This window comes from Castor canadensis, chromosome 8, assembly GCF_047511655.1.
Source record: "Castor canadensis chromosome 8, mCasCan1.hap1v2, whole genome shotgun sequence".
In the NCBI taxonomy this organism is placed as follows: Eukaryota; Metazoa; Chordata; class Mammalia; order Rodentia; family Castoridae; genus Castor; species Castor canadensis.
In genome coordinates this window covers 25,012,532-25,034,973 of record NC_133393.1, presented here as the reverse complement: position 1 = coordinate 25,034,973, position 22,442 = coordinate 25,012,532, and the positions used below count along the sequence as shown (strand labels likewise).

The following is a 22,442-nucleotide window of genomic DNA, read 5'->3' as shown; positions in this document are numbered from 1 at the left end:
AATCCCCTCAAAGACTGAGCCTCAGACAGGCTCCTGCCAGGATTTAAGGAGCCTGCTCCCCCTTCCACTGGGGACTCTGGCATCCAGCCTCATCACCCACCCCTCCCCCAGCCCCCCAGGTCCGGGGATATGCTTTGTTTAGGGGGGCTGGCTGGCAGAAAGATACTGAGATGGTGGTGATTTGGAGGAGGGGTGCTGGAAGCCTACCCTAAGCTTTCCCTGAGGGTCTGTCTTTTGGGGCCTGGTCTGTGAGTCCTGAAGGCTGACGTAGCTGGCCTACTGTTTGGTTCTGCTTGCAAAAGAATAGCCCTGAGTACCTATCTGCGCGAGATGTTTGTCTGCCTACTCCCAAAACTTGCCCTAAATGAAGGCCCCTGGGCTCCACACGGGCTCTTGACCATAGTGTGGAAGACCAGAATTCTGAGCCTGGGACGCTGACCTCTGGTTACTCAAGACCCAGTCCTGCCTGAGGTTGTCTACTGGGGTTGATGGCTCTGTCTGCTTCTCTAAGGACCTGGGTGACGATGGCCAATTGTCTTCATCACAGTGCAACCCGTGAATCTTTTTAACTTGTTTTGTACTTTCTCCACCTGAGCCTCCGCTCCTACCCATCTTCCACCTGTATATACTTTTTTGGGCAATTGGCCCTACAAATGAATTTCAATACCTTGCATTGGTCAATTTAAAGAACTACTGGCAGTGGGGCTAAGTGCTGTGTTCACCTCACAACCATTAACTGCCCCAAAGACAGGTAAAAGAGCCCTGTGGGGGTGGAGAGACAGTTTCGGAACAGGAGAGGCCCCTCCCCAGCCATCTCCTCAACCCCCAGGACAGAGCCATCCCGGCACCTTTGTCATGCATTTATCTGCTGTCTGCCAAGAGGACAGCCTCCCTGAGGGGGAGGGGCAGGTGAGGGCTGAAATCTCTTGCACTGGGGCCCCTCAACTGGCCACCCTGTAGCTCCTAGGAACCCCCACCTCAAGCCAGTCCAGAGTGTCCCCTCTAACCCCGTTTTCCCAGTGGCCCACTCCCCCACTTAACACTACCCTTGTTTTTTGGATTACAATTTCTACTTACTCTAAGTGGTAAGTTTTTGGCATGGATAAGACCCCATTCTGGGGAGGGACCTGGGTGCCTGGGTCCTTAACTACCTTATGACCAGACATCTGAGCCAAGTAAGTCCTATGCATGCCTGGAGTCTGACCTGGAACCTTGATACCAAGTTAAATTTGTCTGGAGTCCGAGCTGGCCTTCTCCTTGGGTGCTCTGGGCTGCCAGGAGGCTAAGACTTTCTCTCCTCCTCCTTCCGCACCCTATTAGGCTTGAAGGGTAGGCAGCCTCCCTTCTGCCTAGGCTACCTTTCCCCAGGCCTGGCCTGGTGCTGTCAGGCCCTGTTGGGCCTGGAAGAAGCTGGAAGAGGGGCTGAGCCATCCAACCTTGCTTCTTGGCTCTCCTGGGTCTTAACGTGTCACACAAAAAAACCTCAAGACACCAAAACTAATTTGAGACTAGGCTCACAAACTCTCCACATTCATCTTTGCTGTAGTACAAGGCTTGTCCCAGAGCTCTGCCTGGAGACCGAGGGAGGGCAGTTGAGAGCCACCCTCCCACACCAGATGTGGCCCACCAGCATGGTGCCAAAATATGACATAGGCAGCTTTGCTACTATGAGCTCAGCCATCACCTTCCTGGGGGTGAGTGCAGTTTGACTAGAAAACCAGCTGAAAGAACTCAGATGGGGACCAACTGGAGAGAGCTAGGAAACCTTTTATTTTAACTTCTGGTTTCTGTCAATCTGAAGGCAAGAGAGGGAAGGAATGCAGGGCTGAGGAGAGAAGTATTCAGGCCTGGCCCACCTTGGTGCTGACTTCTCTGAATCCCAATGTATACAGATTCCACTGTAGACCACCTGTCTTCCCCAGCTTCTCAGCAACTGGCCCTCCAGCCTCCCTGTGGGACCTGCAAACTGAGGTCTTTTTTTTCCCCAGATTAGACAGACACTCTCAACTGGAAGAGAGGAGTTGGCTCTCTGGTCTCCCAGTCTACAGGGAGGCATAGAGGAGAGTGAGAGGGAAGGAAGCTGGAAGGAGCAGTTAGGAGTAAACCTAGAGGCCATGGACCAGTGTCCTAAACTGTGGCTCTGACTCCCCAGCTACTGCACCTCCCCCTCTGTGCCTCAGTTTCCTTGCCTAATCAAAGGACTTGGGAAGCCCAGCACCCCTGTAATCCTAGCTACTCTGGAGGTAGAGATCAGGAGGATCCCGGTTTAAAGCCAGTCCAATCAAATAGTTTTTGAGACCCTATCTTGAAAATACCCAGCATCAAAAAACCAGGGCTGCTGGAGTGACTCAAGTCATAGAGAGCTTGTCTAGCAAGCATGAAGCCCTGAGTTCAATCCCCAGTACTGCAAGGAAAAAAAACAAAAACAAAAACAAAAAAACATTCACAGGATTAAAATAGTGACATTAAAAAAAAGAGACTCTGGGGATGTAACTCAGTGTCAGAATGCTTGCGGAACATGCTTGAGGTCCTGGTTCAATCCTCAGCACTAAATAAATACATTAATTAATTGACTGCAAAAAGGAATTGAAATAAATGAGCTTTAAATCTTCTTCCAACTTGGTCAGAAAATTGCTGCCCCACTTCCAACACCCTCTTATCTACCCTCCTCATTTACTTCACATGGAAGTATAGGTTTATCTCTCTTCCCGTGTGAAGAGAAATTGGGGTGGGAAGGGTAGAAATGGGGAATCCAGTGAGATGTTGCCACAGGTCTCCCTGTGCCCCACCACTCACCTCCAAGCAGCCTTCCTGGGAAATCTGGCAGGGCTTCCCCTCAAGTTAGATCATGATATACATGAGGCATTAGGAAGCCCAGTTTGGATTTAGTTTTCAATGTTTGGGTAACTATAAGAAACACATTCCAGGTCAGACATGGTGGTGCATACTTGTAATCCCAGCACTCACACTAGGGAAGCTGAGGCAGGAGGATCATGGATTCAAGGCCAACCTGGGCTACATAGTGAGATCCTGTCTCAAAAACAAGAAACACACACATGCACACTCTAGGAAGTAAAACTTCTAATGGATAAGAAAGGGGTGGGAAGAAGGGAAAGATAGAGAGAGAGAGAAAGGGAGAGGAATACAGAGAGAAAAGAGACAGGGAGACAGGAAGGTGGTGTCTAGCTCTAATGCTGTGAGCAGCTTTGCTGTCCTGCTGTTCATTCTAAGAAAGGGGTCTGCAGCTCACACAGTGACCACTGCAGAAGCCATCCAAGGCTTAGAGATTGGGAGTGTGGCTCCATGGCATAGAGTTGACTAGCATGCCCAAGGCCCTAGGTTCAATTCCCAGCAGCACAAAAAATGATGGGATTTCAGTGGACAAGTGGCTTTGAGCAGTACTAACTGTTTGGGGAACTGGTAGAGGTGGTGACCAGAGACTTTGGGGTCAGAGCAACCCATCTCTCAGTTGGTTAGCTGGACAATTGGAGGGTAGAAGGTTCCTTCTTGGAGCTTTATAAAAATCTCATGTGGCACAGGGAGGAGCAGTGGCAGAGAGGAGACTGCAAAGCCTCTTCCACCAGGAGAAACTCGTAGCAGGGCTGCCACCCATTCCTACTGCATCCCGTGGTCATTGTAGTGATGTCCTGCCCGGAGTGGCCTTGAGTGTTCAGCCTTGCATATCAAGTGGAGAAAGAGCTGGTCAAGTACCTGTGATAGAAGGAAAGCAGAATGGCTATGCAGGTCAGTGACTGGAGTGGGTTCACATAGGACTCAGGTAATTAAATAAAGTTTATTTATTTTCTTTCCTTCTTTTTCTTTTTTAAATTTTCAGATAATGTCTCCCTAAGTTGATAGGGTGGCCTCAAACTTGTGATCTTCCTGCCTTTGCCTCCCAAGTGCTAGGATTACAGGAATACACAACCATGTCCAAGGGCTGAAATGGAGTTTCCGGTGCTATGCTACAGCACCTGACCACATTGTCCTGTTAGTTACACACCCTACCACACAGGGCCTCCCTGTGCCTAGCACAGCATCCAGTGCAAATCCCAGTTCTAAGTGCCTCCTACTGGCTATAAGCCCATGGCAAATGGAGCTGAGCCCCTCTAAGCCTCACTTTCCCCTCTGGGAATTGGAGATCCTAGTCCTTACCTCGCAAGTAAGATGAAACCAGTTGGGCTGGGAATGCAGTTCCATGGTAGAGCACATGCTTAGCATGAACAATGCCTTGGGTTCCAGGGTTCCATCCTCAGTACCACACACACACACACACACACACACACACACACAAAACATATACACACAGAGATTAAATGGGATAATGCATAGAATTGTTAATGTAAAACCTGCCAATAAGGGACTAGGGATATAGCTCAGTGATAGAGTGCATGCCTAGTATGCACGAGGCCTTGGGTTCAGTCCTCAGCACTGCAAAGACAAAAAACAACAATGACAACAACAACAGCAAACCCTTAAAATAAGAATTTAAGAACTAATAGCTGTTATTTAAACGTGTATTACTGGTAACAGAATTTACAATGTCCCCAACTATTTGCTAGATGAAAAGAATGATATAAGCTAGAAATATGCTTTGCTCTCAACACTGACCAGTTCTCCAAACTTCCTGGAACTACTGGGGAGGTGAATATGTCTGAAAAGGGCAATTATTTTCCTGTTTCTGAATTTGAAAAAGTTGAATAAGATTTTTTTTTTGCCTGAAGGGAAAGTTTGGGAGCTTAGAGACAGTGGCTAATAGTTTAGAAACCAATTCCTTGAGCAGAGGAAAATGTGTGGTTGGGTCCTTCCACTTATGTTCCTACCCTTTCCAGTATCAATATTCAGGCCCTCTGGCACCACTGGGAATGTAAGAGGGTTGAGTCAGGGATGAAATTCACCAGGCAGTGAAGGCTGTGGAATCCAAAGTGCGGGCACAGAGTGTCATAGATCTTACTTGGATAATAATGAGTGCAGCTCTACATCTCTGCACCTGTTGATTCCCCCTCTCTTCCTGGCTCTTCCTGAGCTCCCAGCCCCATTCACCTTGGCTTTGGTTGTTCTGTGCCATGACACTCCTTAGGATGAAGACAAAGTGCTGGGTTCTGGCCTTCAGTCTGAAAACTAGCTTCTCCCAAGCTTTGATTCCTGGCCTGGGACCAGGACAGATAGAAATCCTCCACCTGCCCTCTTTGCAGCATAAGAAAAGTTCTCCATCCAAGTGGCCTGAGACTTCACAAGGGGCTTGCCTGGGGCTGACTTGGGAAAGAGCAAGGAAGTTGAAGCCCAGAGTTTCAACTCTAACAAGAGTCTTGCCTGGGAGACAATTGTATGGGTTCCTATGAGAAACTGTTTCTCATGTACACTGTTTCTTAGGCCACCAAAGGAGTGGGTAAGGGGAACAGGGAGTGAACAAGGGGAAGGGATATTCTTGTTTCCTTGCAGAATCTCATGCAGACTCACTGTTCTAGTAATGACTCAGTCACAGTGGCACATCCCAGCACTCAGAAGCCTGAGGCAGGAGGGTCATGAGTTTGAGGCCTGTCTGGGCTACACAGCAAGACCCTGTCTCAAAACAATAAAGAAGAAAAAAATCCAAACAAATAGATAGTAATGACTCCCAAATCTCTAAATCTCTGCCCTTCATATCAGTATATCCAACCACTTCTGACCATCTTCACCTAACCACATCATCTCAAATTGGACACATTCAAAACAGAGGTATCTTCCTAGCCTCCACCATGGAGCAACCTGCAACTCATCCTGAATTCCTGGGAATGGGGTGAGGGGTGAATGGCATCACCTTCAAATCTGCCTACTCACTCAAGCCAGACCTGGGTTGTGGGATACAAAATGACATTTTTTTTTTTTAATCGTTTTTACATTTACTCACATGTATATACATTGTTTGGCCACCTCCCCCCATGAAATTACTTTGATGCCATCGTAGCCTTCTGGCAGTACCATCAGGCTATCCCAAAGGTATGAAATAAAAAGGCTCACAAAAAAGGCTCACAGACCAAGTTAAGATGCTCAAAACAGTTTTTGTTTTGTTTTGTTTGCTGGGAATATAGCGCCTCACGTAGCTCCTCTGTTGCTCAGCATGCATGAGGCCTGAAGTTTGATCCCCAGCACCACAAAAACAAAGGAGAAAACCATGGTTTATTAAGTAAATATGAAACACACAATGAGGAGGAAAAAGAAAGTTCCGGGGTGAGTTAACACACATAGGATATGGAGCAAGTTGAGTTGTAAGGATCACACAACCTGAATTCTGGGTTATACAATGCATATCTGTCCTGTCAGGTAGAGACCTCACGAATTTGTGTGCCTCATAAGCTATCATGAATATTTAGTACCTGCTTGATCTTTCTGTCCTTTTCTTTCCCTGTTCTCACAAATATGTTCCATCTATGATCACTCAGTTGTCTGAATATAACACTTTTTTGTGTGGGTGGGGATATTGGAGTTTCAACTCAGGGTCTTGTACTTGCTAGGCAGGCCCTCTACCATTTGAGCCACTCTGCCAGCCCATACTTCTTTTTTTTTTTTTTTTTTTTTTTGAAGGTGTGTCTCAAGAGGTATTCATATGTGCATACAAGGCTTGGGTCATTTCTCCCTCCTGCCCCCACCCCCTCCCTTACCACCCATTCTGCCCCCTCCCTCTCCCCCCCCTCAATACCCAGCAGAAACTATTTTGCCCTTATCTCTAATTTTGCTGTAGAGAGAGTATAAGCAATAATAGGAAGGAACAAGGGTTTTTGCTGGTTGAGATAAGGATAGCTATACAGGGCATTGACTCACATTGATTTCCTGTGCGTGGGTGTTACCTTCTAGGTTAATTCTTTTTGATCTCACCTTTTCTCTAGTTCCTGGTCCCCTTTTCCTATTGGCCTCAGTTGCTTTAAGGTATCTGCTTTAGTTTCTCTGCATTAAGGGCAACAAATGCTAGCTAATTTTTTAGGTGTCTTACCTATCCTCACCCCTCCCTTGTGTGCTCTCGCTTTTATCATGTGCTCATAGTTCAATCCCCTTGTTGTGTTTGCCCTTGATCTAATGTCCACATATGAGGGAGAACATACGATTTTTGGTCTTTTGGGCCAGGCTAACCTCACTCAGAATGATGTTCTCCAATTCCATCCATTTACCAGCGAATGATAACATTTCGTTCTTCTTCATCAGCCCATACTTCTGAGTTCCATTCATCCCTTTTTTTTTCATGCTTTCTATAGAACTGGATATTCCCAAACAACCAGCAAGTGTACTCTTACCAGGGTGTTTGTCTGAGAATGCTACCTCCTTCAACACCCCCAATTTCAAACAATCACCAAGTGCTGCTGATTTTTTACTTCCTATTTCTTTGTAGATTTTGTGTCAGCTTCACTGGGTCACAGGGTGTGCAGATTTTGGCTAAACATTCTGAGTTTGTCTCAGGGTGTTTTTGGATTATATTAACATTTGAGATAATATTCCCCCAGAAATTTGCATGATAGGATTCTTTTTTTTTGGTGACACTGGGGTTTGAACTCAGGGTCTTGTGCATGCTAGGCAGGCACTCTACTAAAGCTAAGCCCCTAGCCCAAAACATATTTTAAACAAAAATAGTTGCTATGAGCTATTTTGAGAAATCTCTCTCTTTAGACTCATTCCTTCCAATCCCAAACAAACTGCTAGAATAAATTTTTTTGCTCTTTTTCCTTAGCCCTCACTTTTGTTTCTTTGCCAAGCTGAGTATTAAACCCAGTGCTCTGTGCGTACTCTCTACCACTAAACTACATTGCCAGTCCTTGGTTTTTGAGACAGGGCCTAATTACATAACCCAGGCTGGCCTTAAACTCATGATCCTTCCTGTCTTCACCTCCTTAGCACTTAGCCCTCACTTTTAATTAACAAAGTGTTTTATTTGATTGATTCTTTTCTGATAAAAGTAACAGTAGTGGAGTGGCTCAAGTGGTAGAGCATCTGCCTAACAAGCATGAAACCCTGAGTTCAAATCCCAGTACTGCCAAAAAACCCAAAAAGGAACACAAAATATCTCAGAACATTAAAAAGAAGGCTCAGCAATAGGAAAAGGGGACCAGGAACTAGAGAAAAGGGTAGATCAAAAAGAATTAACCTAGAAGGTAACACACATGCACAGGAAATTAATGTGAGTCAATGCCCTGTATAGCTATCCTTATCTCAACCAGCAAAAACCCTTGTTCCTTCCTATTATTGCTTATACTCTCTCTACAACAAAATTAGAAATAAGGGCAAAATAGTTTCTGCTGGGAATTGAGGGGGTGGGGGGAGAGGGAGGGGGCAGAGTGGGTGGTAAAGGAGGGGGTGGGGGCAGGGGGGAGAAATGACCCAAGCCTTGTATGCACATATGAATAATAAAATAAAATAAATAAATAAATAAAATAAAAATAAAAATAAAAATATCAGCTCAAAAAAAAAAAAAGAAGGCTCAGACCATGCCTCCTCCCAAAATAACCACTGTTGTCAGCTTGGCCAATGTTTTTACAAGTCATTGTCATGAATACAATGACCCACTTTATATAATATAACTTCTTTTATTTATTTTTTACTTAGTAAATATTTGTCTTCTAATCAAATCTTGCTTTTGCCCCCATTTCAGCACCTCTGCTTGAGGTCACCAGCCACAAGCTCTTTTCAGCCCTTGGCTGATATGGTTTCTAGGCAGCCTATGGCCCTGGATTTCTCTTCTTGTCACCCTCCTGCTTGGGAATTGACTCCTCTCCTCAGCCACCTTGACTGGCTCCAGTACCTGAGCAGACTACCAAGGGTTTTCTGAGTCACTTCCCAGCCCTACTCTCTGCTCATTACAAGTATTTCCTGCAGAAGTCTGCTGTCTCTGGGTTTCTTCAACACTCCCTTCTTTCCTTTATAGCTCCTACCATTTCTCCTCCAGGTAGCTGCTCAAGGGATCGTTCCACACTCAGGTTCAATAATTTTCTTCCTTGCCCCTGCCTTGAAAAATAATCGGTTTCATGGCCTGGCTCATGTGGGAAACTGGCACCTGCCTAGGGTTTGTTATCAGGACTACATTGATAGTCCTCCTTTGCCCAAATTCCAGTAGTGTGAATTTAGGGCAATTACAAACATCTAAGCCACCTTTTCTTATGTGTAGCCCAGAAAAATAAGGCCTCCAGGGTGGGATATGGTGGATTCAACAGCTTGTTAGTAGATGTCTGAAGCAATGACAGGGATGAGCACTCCAGCAATCTGCACTGAGTCAGCCTGTGCCATCACCCTGTGCTGCCCATCCACCCTGTGCCACCCACCCTGTGCTGCCCATTTCGGTTCTACAGCTCCACCTGTGGCTTTCAGAATCCTACTCTCTGGCTACTCCAATTGTCTAGAGATCCCACACCCCCTTTGGTGTGTCTACTCAAGACCTTGCCTATCTTCCAACATGGAGTGTCAGTCCCCTCTCTCAAGTCTTTCTGCATCCCCAGAGATGGAATTCTCTCCCTTCTTTGGGAACCCCAAGACTACAAATTCTGGTGTGATGACATCTGTAACATTTTATGGATCTGAGCAATAGTTTTCTTTTACCAGATGGGACATCCCTTAAGATCAGATCTTATTCATCTTTATATCACCCATGAAAAGCAGGAAACAGCTGATCAGTAACCAGTTATCATAAAAGTCACCTTCATATACAATTCACATTTTCTCTGTTCATTTCCTGCCATCCCAAACTATCTGTAGGTAAGGGTTAAATTTAAGGTTCAAAAGTGGAGGTGAATGACAGGTGTAGTGGTATAAGTTTGAATCTCAGAACTCAGGGGGCTGAGGCTTGTGGATAGGAGTTTGAGGGGAGCCTGGGACATATCGCCAGCCGGGTGCTATCTCTAAAAAACAAAAGTGCAGGGCAATCTACTTATGAGAGGCAACCAGTCTCTGAGGAAACTCTATCTTATCTTCTCTCAGACTCACAACTTTTATCTCCCATCTTCTTTGTCTGGGCTGCAGAAAGCACTCACACAGTGCCACATACAGGCTAGCGTTTAGGGGCGGGTATATTCCAGGAAGGGCAGGGGGGTCTACACAATTGAACCTCCCAACTCAGCCCTGGCCTCCAGTGGTGTTGGTGACCTGGATCACCTGGCCTCAGTTTCCCTAGAAGGGTGGGTAAGATGGAGGTTGGAGCTCAGTAGGGATGGAAAAAATAGAACCTCCAGTTAGGTACAGCTTCTCTGCTTCGCAGCCTGGATCTGTCCTTTGTATCCACCCCTTCCCCGACCCCACAGTGGCTAGAAGGCTCCCATTGGGCAGTAGCTGCTTGAGAGGCAGGATTTTCCTTTTTCTTTGAATCCCAGGCTGCTAAATTTGGTCAGAAACAAGATTCCTCCTCCTCTACAGATGAATAAGTATTTTGGTGTTTGTGTACTTTAGAACTTTGTGTTGAACTGTTCCTCCAGCTTGCATGCACAAGACCCTGGGTTGGATCCCCAGCACTGCAAGAAAAAAAAAACAAAAACACAAGACAAACCACCTATGGTAAGCATTCTCACATATTCTTCACATTTCTGGAAATATTTCCTATGGTGGATTGGCTGGCTCAGAGGGTGGTGGTATTTTCATTTATATTGTCAAATTACATTATATTATATTACAAATAGAAGTAGTTTCTAGGGAGTGTGACTTAAGCGAGAGGCAAATACCAGGTCCTGAGTTCAAATGCCAATGAGGGGGGTGGAGGAAGCAGGTTTTAGCTTCCATAGTTTTCTTTCTCACCTCTTTCCCTGTATCTTTTCACAGTTGCGTGACCTTTTATAGGTTTGCAGGTCATTTGGATGTATAACTAAGCCTTTGAATGATGCTGAAGTGCCAGACTTATCTCCACCTCATGGAGGTAATTCGTCAAGTGCAGCTTCACTTGTCAGTATCCTAACTCTGAGGCTGGCTGCCACCCTGCTGTCATGCTGACATCACAGGAATGTAGCCAAGGTTTAGAAGAAACCTTGACCTAAAAGTCTGGGTGGGCAATGGTGACCAAGAGAACTGCAGTGTCCTGGGCCTATTCAGTACCCTTGGGGACTAGTCTTCACCCAGGTGTTTTCCTTTTTCTGAAATGACCTTGTCGATCCCTCAAGAAGACTGAAAGAAATTTAGTCAAAAGAACATTGTTTACTAGAGTCCAGACTTGAATTCCAATTAAGAGAGTTCTGGGACCTGCTATCCCCTATGCACCAGCTCTGTGCAGGTCTCCCTCCCTGAATTAGCCCTGTCCTCCCCAACAATGCCCACAATGGACAGAATTTAAACCCAGAAGGGGATTATGACACCCTGCCCTAGTGTCGTTGTTCCCATCTAGGCAGTAACCTCCTTGGGAGCAGGACCATTTTACTCATGTTCTTATCCCCACAGACAAACACAGTTCTTAGCACATAGAAGGCATTCTATTAATTATTAAGCGAAGGGTTAGTGTGGGGAAAGGCAAATGGTAGAAAGGCAGAGACCCCAGGAGGAGAGCCCTGAATTCAAAACCCCAGTACTGCCAAAAAATAAAAACTAAAAATAAAATAATCATATTCTGTGAGTGTGTGCCTGCTGCTAGAGCAGAATACAAGAAGGATTCAACAGAGGACTGAGGATGTAGTTCAGTGATAGAGATCTTGCCTAGCATGTGAAAGGGACAAGGTTCAATCCCAGTACTACAGATAAGTAAATAAATAAATAAAATAAAATAAAAATAAAGAAGAAGAATTAATCAACAAGTTCCAGTAGTTGTACCCAGAAAAACATAATTCTACAGACTGACAGTTATTTGTTGTTTTGTTTTGTTTTTATGGTATGGGATTTGAACTCAGTACCTACACCTTGAGCCACTCCACCAGCCCTTTTATTGTAATGGATTTTTTCGAGATAGGGTCTCACAGACTGTTTGCTCAGGCTGGCTTCAAACCACGATCCTCCTGATTTCCTGCCTCCTAAGTAGCTAGGGTTACAGGTGTAAGCCATCAGTGCCTGGATCACTGCACAGCAATTCTTAATGTTAAGTTCCGTGAGGTTTATATAATTTAAATCAACTTAAATTTTTTTTACCTTTCAGATAGAATTTTAGAAAATACCTAAAAAGAAAATAGTTCTGGCTGAGTGCTGGTGGTTCACACCTGTAATCCTAGCTATTCAGGAGGCAGAGACCTGGAAGATCTCGGTTCAAGGCCAAGGCCAGCCCAGGCATAAAAAACAAAAAACAAAAAAAACAAAAGTGAGACCCTGTCTCAGAAAAGGACTGACAGAATGTTTCAAATGGTACAGCTCATGCCTAACAAGTATGCGGTCCTGAGTTCAAACTCCGGTGCCAAAAAAGAAAGAAAGAAAGAAAAAAGGTTCTGAATGTGCTTCCTTTTAAGTTCTTTGATATAATCTGGTTATTTTTAAAGTAATCCATAAAGTAAGTACTTTAACATTCATGTATTAACAAAAACTAAAGGAGAAAAACAAATGTTTAGAAAACCACGGCTGAAGAATAAATTATTTTTGACCTCATGGAAAACATAACTACATAACTCCAAACTTACTTGCATTTCTGTGACAAAGCTATCCATACCACCTATAAGAACATTTCTAATTTATTTAATGCTTATTAAATGTTCAGAAATGTTGCCAAGAGTGGTGGTACACACCTGTAATCCTAGTCCTGGAGAGACTAAGGTAGGAGAATCTCAAGTTAGAGGTCAGCCTGGACTATATGAGACCCCATGTCAAAAAAAAAAAAGTTGCATAAAACATCCCTTTTCCTTATTATTAGAATAATTGCTCTATGTGTGCTTTTAAAAAATTTTTTTTTTAATTTAAAAAACTTTTTTTTAGCACAAGAGGTAAGTTTCAGCTTGGAAAAAATTGAGGGGGGGAGGATTTTTTTTATTTTCCTTTCTTTCTTTCTTTCCTTTTTCCTTCCTTCCTTCCTCCCTCCCTCCCTCCTCCCTCCCTCCCTTCCTTTCTTCCTTCCTTCCTTTCTTTCTCTTTTAAAACAAAACAAAACAGGGTCTTGCTATGCACTCCAGGCTGACCTCTATCTGAGATCCTCTTGCCTCATCTTCCCCAGTGCCAGGATTACAGGTGTAACCACCCACTGTGCTTGTACTCCTTTTCCTTTTTGTTAACACAAATTGCTCCATGTTTTTCCTTACATCCTCCTGATTTGAGTTGGAGACACAGAAGGCTCCACTGACAAGCACAAATGCCTGGGTGAGTAGAAATTTCCTCATTTTCTTGAGTTTTAAGGGGAGACTTGATCACTACAGGTGACAATTTGGACTGCACTCTCTGTGAGAGTTAAGTCGTCTTCTCTGCTGTTGTCTTTCTACCCAGGCTGCTGCTGGCAGGCTGGGCAGTGACTGGGCCACTGTTTGATTACAGATGTGCCCTAAAAGTAGCCCCTCCAAAACACTTGGGAAGGAGGGCAAATCCTGTCTTCCCTTGCAGCAGGACCAAAGCTACAGGGTACATCTGATCAAAGTCAAGAGGAAACCACATACCAGCAGGGGTGTGTGTGGGGGGGGAGTCCTGGAGAAATTCCTGTCCTGGAAATAATTCAATTTTGTTGAATTATTTCATGATTACTGCTAACCCATGGGGGCACAGCTGCTTCAGAGTTCTTTGTACATCTCTCTCCTCAATTGTCTTGTTCTTTCTGAAAACCTGTAATTGTCTTCTCACTGATACTTACTTTTCCTTCTACAGATTTCTTTATCATCTGTGCTATTTCAGGAATTGATTCCCTTTTCTTTTTTTGTGGCAGCACTTGCCAAGTTAAACAGATAGTCTCCAAGGCCTTTGGCCTAGTAGAGGAGCTACTGGTCTCCAGCTGCCTGCTGTTCCTCCCCAGTGGACTCTGCCACTGTCCTCCAAGGATTACTGTCTCCCTTGGACGGCTTGTCACAGCTGCCACAGCAAGGCCAATTACTTAACCCTTGAAACAGTCCTACCCAGAGACCTGCTCAAGTGATGGGACCTGCTCAGAACTTAACTCTGAGGTCTCCCAGGGAGATGGCCTCAAGAGGGAGCCAAGCAGGGGGGCTGGGGGTAGAACTCAGGGCCTTGTACATGCCATGCTGGGCAAGCTCTCCACCAATGAGTTACACCCCCAACCCCTGCTGACTTAAAACTCTTGACTCTCAGTTACAGACCTCTAAAGTGTTCCTCCCCACAGGAACACTTTGAGGACTAAAGGGATAATAATGCAGAGTTTCTGGCAATAATACAAGCTACAAAGAGGGGAGCTGCTTTCCCCCACTGATTTCTGCCTCTCCCTCCTCCAGTCCACATTGATCTCTTGCCTGAATCATACAGATCACAAGATGTCAGGTCAGCTTGCAAATATCTATGCTTTTATACCATTTTCCTGTGGGTGTCCGGTGTGTTTTGTATCTTAAATAAAACATGGAAGCACCAGCAGTGAGGGGCTTTGAGCTCTTTCTTCCTCTCTTCCTCTGGCCTAGTTTGGGTACCTGGGATGAGTCTCATATCACTGGCTATGAATCTACTCTGTATAAGAAATCCCCACCCCCTGCCCCCAGGACTGGAAGTATGGTTCATGTGGTAGATTAAAGTCCCTGCCTTAAACATAAGGCCCCAAGTTCAAATCCCAGTATCACCAAAACAAAATAAAAACAAACAAATAATAAAATCCTCCTGGAAGAATTATTTTTTTCTTGTTGCTAGGGACTGAACCCAGGGCCTTGTGCATGCACTCCAACACTAGAGCAAAACCCCCAGCCCTTTCTTGTTGATGTTGTTTTCAATTTTGTTGTTGAGACAGGGTCTCACCACTACCTTTGATCAGACTGGCCTCAAACTTGGAATCTTCTTGCCTTCATCTCCCAAACAGCTAGGATTACAGGTATGCACCTCTACACCCAGCTGCACAAGTATTTTTGCTGCCTTCTCAGTCTTCCCTTTGATTTATTTTGCAGTGCTGGGGATGACTATTGATTGGGAACATTTTCATAGGCATGTGGGCCATTCGTGTATCTTCCTTTCTAGAGTGATTGTTATTCATTTTTGTTTTTGTTGCTTATTTGTCTTTTTTATTGTGGAGTCCTAGGAGTTGTTTATATATTCTGCACACAAATCCTTTCCGGAGAAAAATGCATTGCAAACATGCTCACACAAACTTTTCTTTTTTTGGGGGGGGAAGTGTTGGGGTTTGAAGTCAGGGTCTCATGCTTGCTAGGCAGGTGTTCATACCACTTGAGTTACTTTTTTCTGATGGGTTTTTTTCATACTTCTCCTTCCAGTTGCAGGGCTCCCCACACTAGTGTGGGAGTCTGGGTGCTGCTGGTGCCCTAGTGGAAACCTAGGCCACAGTCCGCTGCTGGGGGTGCAGGGCTGTCTGGTCCTGTTGCACACTCATGTTCTACCAGCTCTTTTCTTTCTTTTTGGTCACCATGGAGTGAGCCCCAGGAAGGCGAAGAGAAGGAAGTCTCCATGGGTGTCACATCTCATTCACCCCTTCTTACAACGGGACCCCTAAAACCTATTGATTTTTTTCCCCACACATTATCCAAAATAGTGAGTCAAATTGTGAGAGCTAGTCCCTAGGAATTTCACACAATTGTCTTTGTATCAGAAACCAGGTCAAAATACTCAATTTCTTGGAAGGACCCAGAACTGTGGGAGGAATTCATTTTTCAGTTTGTAAAGCCTATTTCAGATTTCTCTGAAGATTGTAGAAGGAGCTATATACACAGGAATTCTCTTTCTCTTAAGTGCTGGAGCCAAAGAAGAATGCTCAGAATCTAGCCCACCTCAAAGTGGGCTGCCTCGCCCCACCCTCAGAGTTTGTCACCTAGGGCCTGTTTGTTTCCTGAAGCCCAGGCTCTGCATCTTCACCTGGTGCTGGCTCCAGCTCTCTTTCCTCCTGGAAACTTGCTCTTTTCAAGGCCACTCACATGCTCTGTATTGTCCACTCTCCCTCTTTTCTTTTTTTTTTTTTAACCTCTTAGCGGCTTTCCCCACACTCTTAAAAAAAATTTAATTGGTCAATTCTTATGGATTTACTAAACAAATTTTATTAGGAAGTAGTTCTAACCAGAAGAAAAGAATAGAGAATTATAAGAAAGCTTTATAAACTGGGTGAGGTGGTGCATGCACCTGTGATTTCAGCACTACAGAAGCAGAGACCAAACCAAACCAAACCAAAAACCAAAACCGAAATGAGAGAGAGAGAGAGAGAGAGAGAGAGAGAGAGAGAGATTCACAAAGCTTTGCAAAGCCACCACTTACGTTTGCCAGTCTGTAGTATTTTTCCATAATTGGAGGATACAGTGTATATAGCAAATACTGGAAATATACGAAAATAGCTCATTTTGCAGTTTGACAGCAGTCTTCTAGTTAATACTGTACTGAGCCAAGCAAGAACGAGCTGGGTGGGGGGAAGTTATCTTTTTCGCCGTATTGAACTCAGGGCCTCACACATGCTAACAGAGTGCTCTACCACTGAGCTATGACCACCAGCCCTGATAGGTATTTTTAAAAATCCTTTTGTTTGACATGTCTCTAGATTTTGTATATATTGTTCCATGGTCAATGTATTATTGGGAAGTTTGCCTTTTTTTTTTTTTTACATTTTAATTAGCATATATTATTTGTACAGGGAAGATGCATTGTGACATTTACATCTGTGTTTACAATGTATCTCAATTAGATTCACCCCCTCCATCATTCTCCCTCATCCCCCTTCCTCCTTCTTAGAATAATTTCAACATGGGAGGCTTGCTTTTCATTAACACTGTATATAAACTGAATCCATGTTTATCCAGAGTTCACTTGTTTTTATTGCTGAATAGCATTCCAGTCTATGCATATGATACAATGTTTCTTTTTCCCTCTTCACTGACTTTTAGATTGTTTCTACTGTAGTCCCTGCTGCAACAGACATCTCCCTTGGCCTGGAAGTGAGTTCCCCTAGGACACATGTGGGAGTGCATTTACCACATGACGCTACACTGTGCTACCTTGTTCTGTGAAGTGTTATACTACTTTATACTCCTCAAGCCTTTTTCTTTTTAGTTTCTCACACAGGCTAGGAAAGTGCTGTACTACTGCTGAGCCACACCCCAGCCCTATTCTCTCCCTGACTTGAAAGCTCCTGCAGCATTGTGCAGGTCTAGTTCTCTTCCTGCCACACTGGCTGCTCCTCCTGTCTCCTTTGTTGCTGCTTTTATAGTAAATGTTGGAAGCTCCACAGATTGACCTGGGCTCTTGCTCTACTCTCACTGACATCTTTTTTTTTTTTTTTTTTTTGCTAGAACTGGGGTTTGAACTCAGGACTTCAGGCTTGCAAAGCAGGTGCTCTACTGCTTGAGCCACACCTCCAGTTCTGACATCTTAATTGCACTAGTTTTTTCCACTACCAGGATTTTTAAAATATCATAGAGGAGGGAATAAAACTCACTCAGATATATTGTAAGCACATATGTAAATATCACAATGTTCCCCCTGTACAACTATTATATGCTAATAAAATTTAAAAACAAGAAAAAATTCATACATATATGGATTGATCTGTTTTTATAAATTAAAAATTATACAACAGGTATTTTCATATATTTCAGGTTGGACATCAGTTTCATTTCTAAAAATGTGTCAAAAAATATACTGGCATAACTTCAAAATGACTGTATGAAAACTGATAGGTGGCAGCATTGTTTGTAAAAGAAAAAGCTGGGGTTGGGGATGTAGCTCAGTGGTAGAATGTTTACCTAGCATGGGCAAGACCATGGGTTCGGTTCCCAGCATCACAAAAAAGAAACGATAAAGAAATAACTCAGATGTCTACAGTAGGAAATGAGTTAAAAAGCATCAGTACCACAGAAATTTAAAAAAAAAATAAAAAGACCTAGGAAGCTCTTGTTATTCCTTCTGGGAAGGTCTCCATATTACACTGTTGAGGGAAAAAAAGCAAGGTGCAGGAAAGCATATGTAGTTTGCTATCTTTTGTGTGTAAAGGGTGAGAAAGACTTTTCATCCTTTTAAATCTTCTGCTTTTGAACATAGTCAAAACATAAAGGCAAACATAATTCCAAAGGAGAAAAAACAAAAAACCTCCCCAAGAAATCAAAACAAAAAACTTAAGGCTAGGGGTGTAGTACAAGCCAGTGCAAGGTCCTGGAATCAATCCCCAGCAGCAAAACAAATGAATGAAAACCCCAACCCTGATAAGAACAATTCATTTACCTCCATTAAGATAAAAAGCATTGTCTCTGGGGTTGCAGCATTACTTAAAAAAACAGCATTACTTAAATGATGATTCAATATGTCTTTTGTGGTACTGAGGTTTTTAAACTCAGGGCCTCATGCTTGCTAGGCAGGTGCTTTACCACTTGAGCCACTCCACCAGCCCTTTTTTGTGTTGGGTTTTTTTGAGATAGGGTCTCAAGAAGTATTTGCTCAGGCTGCTTTCCACTGTGATCCACCTGATCTCTGTCTCCTAAGTAGCTGGGATCACAGGCGTGAGCCACCAGCACCCCGCTTTTGTTTTCTTCTTATTGCATTATATCTCTTTTTGCTTGTTTATCTTTCATTCACTAAGAAATAGTTTTAGTTATTTATTTCTTATGTATTTTTTGTGGCATTAGGTTTTGAACTCAGAGTTTCATGCTTGCTAGGCAGGCACTCTACCACTTAAGCCACTCCACCAGCTCTCATTCGCTAAAAGGCATGATTTATTAACAAAAAAAAAAAAATGTTTACTAAAGGACATTTTGACCAACTCTTGGCAAAATCTGGTGTACAAGGGACACTAGGTGGTCTCATACAACTTGCGGCTTCAGCAATATCAGTGCGCCCTCTAGTGTCCCATGGGTTCAATTACAATATGTAGTAAAGAATGCGGGCTGAGTTCCTAAATGGAAGAAGTTGATTGAAGCCAATTGCCAAATTTTCAGGGTCATTATGTCCTATTCTCTTATCCATATAAGTTTGCTCATCCCCTCCAAACTATGTCACCCCATATTTGGATCAAAAGGACTCTCAGAGCTCCTCTGGTCACATCATAGTCCCAACAGTACAAGAGCAGTGGAGCAAGCCCTGGGTCAATGTCATGAAAGATGGAAAAGACCTGAGGGTGTAGCAGCTGGTCAGCGAGCTGCAGGAGCCCCAGGTGCTGTGTATAAAGTGCTGCCTCTGGTTCACCCTCTGACCCCACACCTGCCCCTTCCCTTGGTGTTGTTCTACCATTCATGGGACCCCCCAAAAAATCAAGTACTGTATTCCTGAGGTGAGGTGCTATGTAGGATGGACTCAGTATGGTCTAGCTTGTCATATTCTCTGCCTCAAAGCCCTCTTCCAGCCCTCCTCTACCATTAGAAACCAAGCCAGATTGACTTGGAACAGTGTGGTCTCAGGACAAGCAGCATTGGCATCATAAGAACTTGTTAGAAAGGCAACTTTCAGACCCTCCCCAGATCTATCAAACCAGAAGTTGCATCAACAAGACTGCCAGTACAAGTCTACTTTTCAAATCAGGTCTCTGTCACTCTGAGTCTCTCTCTCCCTGTCCCCCATCTTCTCAACTCAGTAACCATCAGCTGTGATTTCTGAGTAGCCATGTGTGCAGTCTCTGGCAGATAGCAGCTGGCTCCTCCATCAACTTATTGTGAATACTGGCCTGCCCCAGGGAGATTCACATCCTGGATTCTGAGCAATTCTCTCTTGACCTAGATGCACATTAGGCTCCTTCTCACCCTTAAACCACAGCTCAAATGTCAAATCTTTCATGAGTCCCTGGTCAGAGCTGATGGTCCATGCATATGTTCCCAAAGCCCTTACCATTGGGGCTATAATTTCCTTCCCCATCACTGCCTGAGCAAGACAAGGCCAACCTTAAGGGAAGAGGGCTTGTTTCTTCTTACCTCTGCTCCTCCTAATGACAATGGCCAGCACCCAGCAGGTGTCTCATGAATGTTTACCGAATGAAGGATTGCCTGAGATGGCCTAGCCATCAGGGAAATGCAATGGGAATCCAAAACCAGAAGTGGCTGGAAAAGACCTTCCCTTCACTGGTTCACAGAGCCCACTGCAGTTCCTTTTGGAGCCTTCTCATATGTCTTTAATTTTATTTATTATTATTTTTTGCAGCACTGGAGTTTGAATTCAGGGCTACACCTTGAGCCATTCCACCAGCCCTTTTTTGTGATGGGCTTTTTTGAGACAGGGTCTCATGAACTATTTGCCAGGGCAGGATTTGAACCTTGATCCTCCTGATCTCTCTCCTAAGTAGGTAGGGTTGCAGGTGTGAGTTCTTTCTTTCTTAAAAAAATTATTAGCATATAATAGTTGCACAGGGGAACACATTGTGATATTTACATATGTGCTTACAATATATGTGAGATTTATGCCCCCATCATTCTCCCTGTTCTTCCCTCCTCTCCCCTTCTTGAGTCTTGATTCCTCTCTCATCAGGTGCCTCCATGCCCTCTGCAGCATCTAATACTATAATCCTTATTATGTCAGGAAGAAACAAATGCATTATGATGTTTTAGTATTCTCAATCATTTATATATTTTTATTTTATTGTATTTTGATGACATCACATCCTAAATCCAAACTGAATTTTTTATTTTATTATTAATATTAGAATTTAATCCTGATTTTGAAAAGAAAAAGTGTAACAAGGTTGGACACATACAGTGTTTCTATAAATAATGCTGATAATAGTTGAAAAAGTGGGTACACCGGAAACAAATACTTTCTGTTTCTTCTTTTTTTGTTTTGGTGCTGGGAATGGAACCCACATCCTGGCACTTGCTAAACACTTGAGCTATATCCTCAGCCCCTGAACAAATACATTTTGATTTATTTATTTATTTTTTTGGTGGTACTGAGGTTTGAACTTAGGACCTCACACTTATTAGGCAGGTGCTCTACCAATTCAGCCACTCCATCAGCTCTTAAATACATTTTTTTTCATTCTTTTATTTGATCATTTTCACATTTACTTACATGTGTATACCTTGTTTGGGCCACCTTCCCCCTGGTCACCTCCATCCCTGCCAAATCCCCACCCCCCCACACACACACCTGTTTCCTGGCAGAACCTGTTCTACGCTCTTGTTTTTTGTTGCACATTGTTCAAGGGTTTTGCTGAAGAGAAAACATAACAGATAATAAGAAAGATAAAATGTTTCTGCTAGCTTGAGGTAAAGATAGCTACACAGAGAGATATCTAAACATTGCTTCCATACACTTTGTGTTGCAACTCACAGTGGTTAATCTCTGCTAGGATCTCTTTGCTACCTCCTCTTCCCCTTCCCATAGCAGCTCTTAAATACATTTTTAAGATGTGTTTTTTAAGCCTGATTTTTTTTTTAAGCCTTTGGAATTGTAATCATGAAAAAACTAAATTTTTTTGGTAGTGGGGTTACTGGGATTTGAACTTGAGGGCCTCTTGCTTGCTGGGCAGGCACTCTACTACTTGAGCCACTCCCCCAGTCTAAAAATTTTGTTGCCTGATCCAGGTTTTGTTTTAAATACAGTTAAGTGGAGAAAAGCTATTGATTCATGGGGTCGACACAGATAGCAGGTCCCAGTCCTGGGGGAAGTTGCAGACCACTTTAATTCTGCATCTCTTGACCTTTCCCCACTCTATCCTTACTTCTTTTTATTCTTGCAGTTTTCTTTTTTCCCCTTTACGTACTGAATCCCCTTTTCTTCCTCTCCCTCTCCACTATCTTTATTTTTATTATTATTTTTTTTTATTTTATGTATTTTATTTTTATTTTTATTTTTTTTTCATTTTTCTTTTATTATTCATATGTGCATACAAGGCTTGGTTCATTTCTCCCCCCTGCCCCCACCCCCTCCCTTACCACCCACTCCACCCCCTCCCTCTCCCTCCCCCTCAATACCCAGCAGAAACTATTTTGCCCTTATTTCTAATTTTGTTGTAGAGAGAGTATAAGCAATAATAGGAAGGAACAAGGGTTTTTGCTGGTTGAGATAAGGATAGCTATACAGGGCATTGACTCACATTGATTTCCTGTGCGTGGGTGTTACCTTCTAGGTTAATTCTTTTTGATCTCACCTTTTCTCTAGTACCTGTTCCCCTTTTCCTATTGGCCTCAGTTGCTTTAAGGTATCTGCTTTAGTTTCTCTGCGTTAAGGGCAACAAATGCTAGCTAGTTTTTTAGGTGTCTTACCTATCCTCACCCCTCCCTTGTGTGCTCTCGCTTTTATCATGTGCTCATAGTCCAATCCCCTTGTTGTGTTTGCCCTTGATCTAATGTCCACATATGAGGGAGAACATACGATTTTTGGTTTTTTGAGCCAGGCTAACCTCACTCAGAATGATGTTCTCCAATTCCATCCATTTACCAGCGAATGATAACATTTCGTTCTTCTTCATGGCTGCATAAAATTCCATTGTGTATAGATACCACATTTTCTTAATCCATTCGTCAGTGCTGGGCATCTTGGCTGTTTCCATA

General features: G+C 43.6%; 1 pseudogene; it reads right to left on the bottom strand.

Moving 5' to 3' along the window:
* Positions 1–1,514: 1,514 nt before the first annotated feature.
* On the bottom strand, positions 1,515–16,952 carry LOC109700905 (synapse-associated protein 1 pseudogene; annotated as a pseudogene).
* Between the last annotated feature and the right edge of the window lie 5,490 nt (positions 16,953–22,442).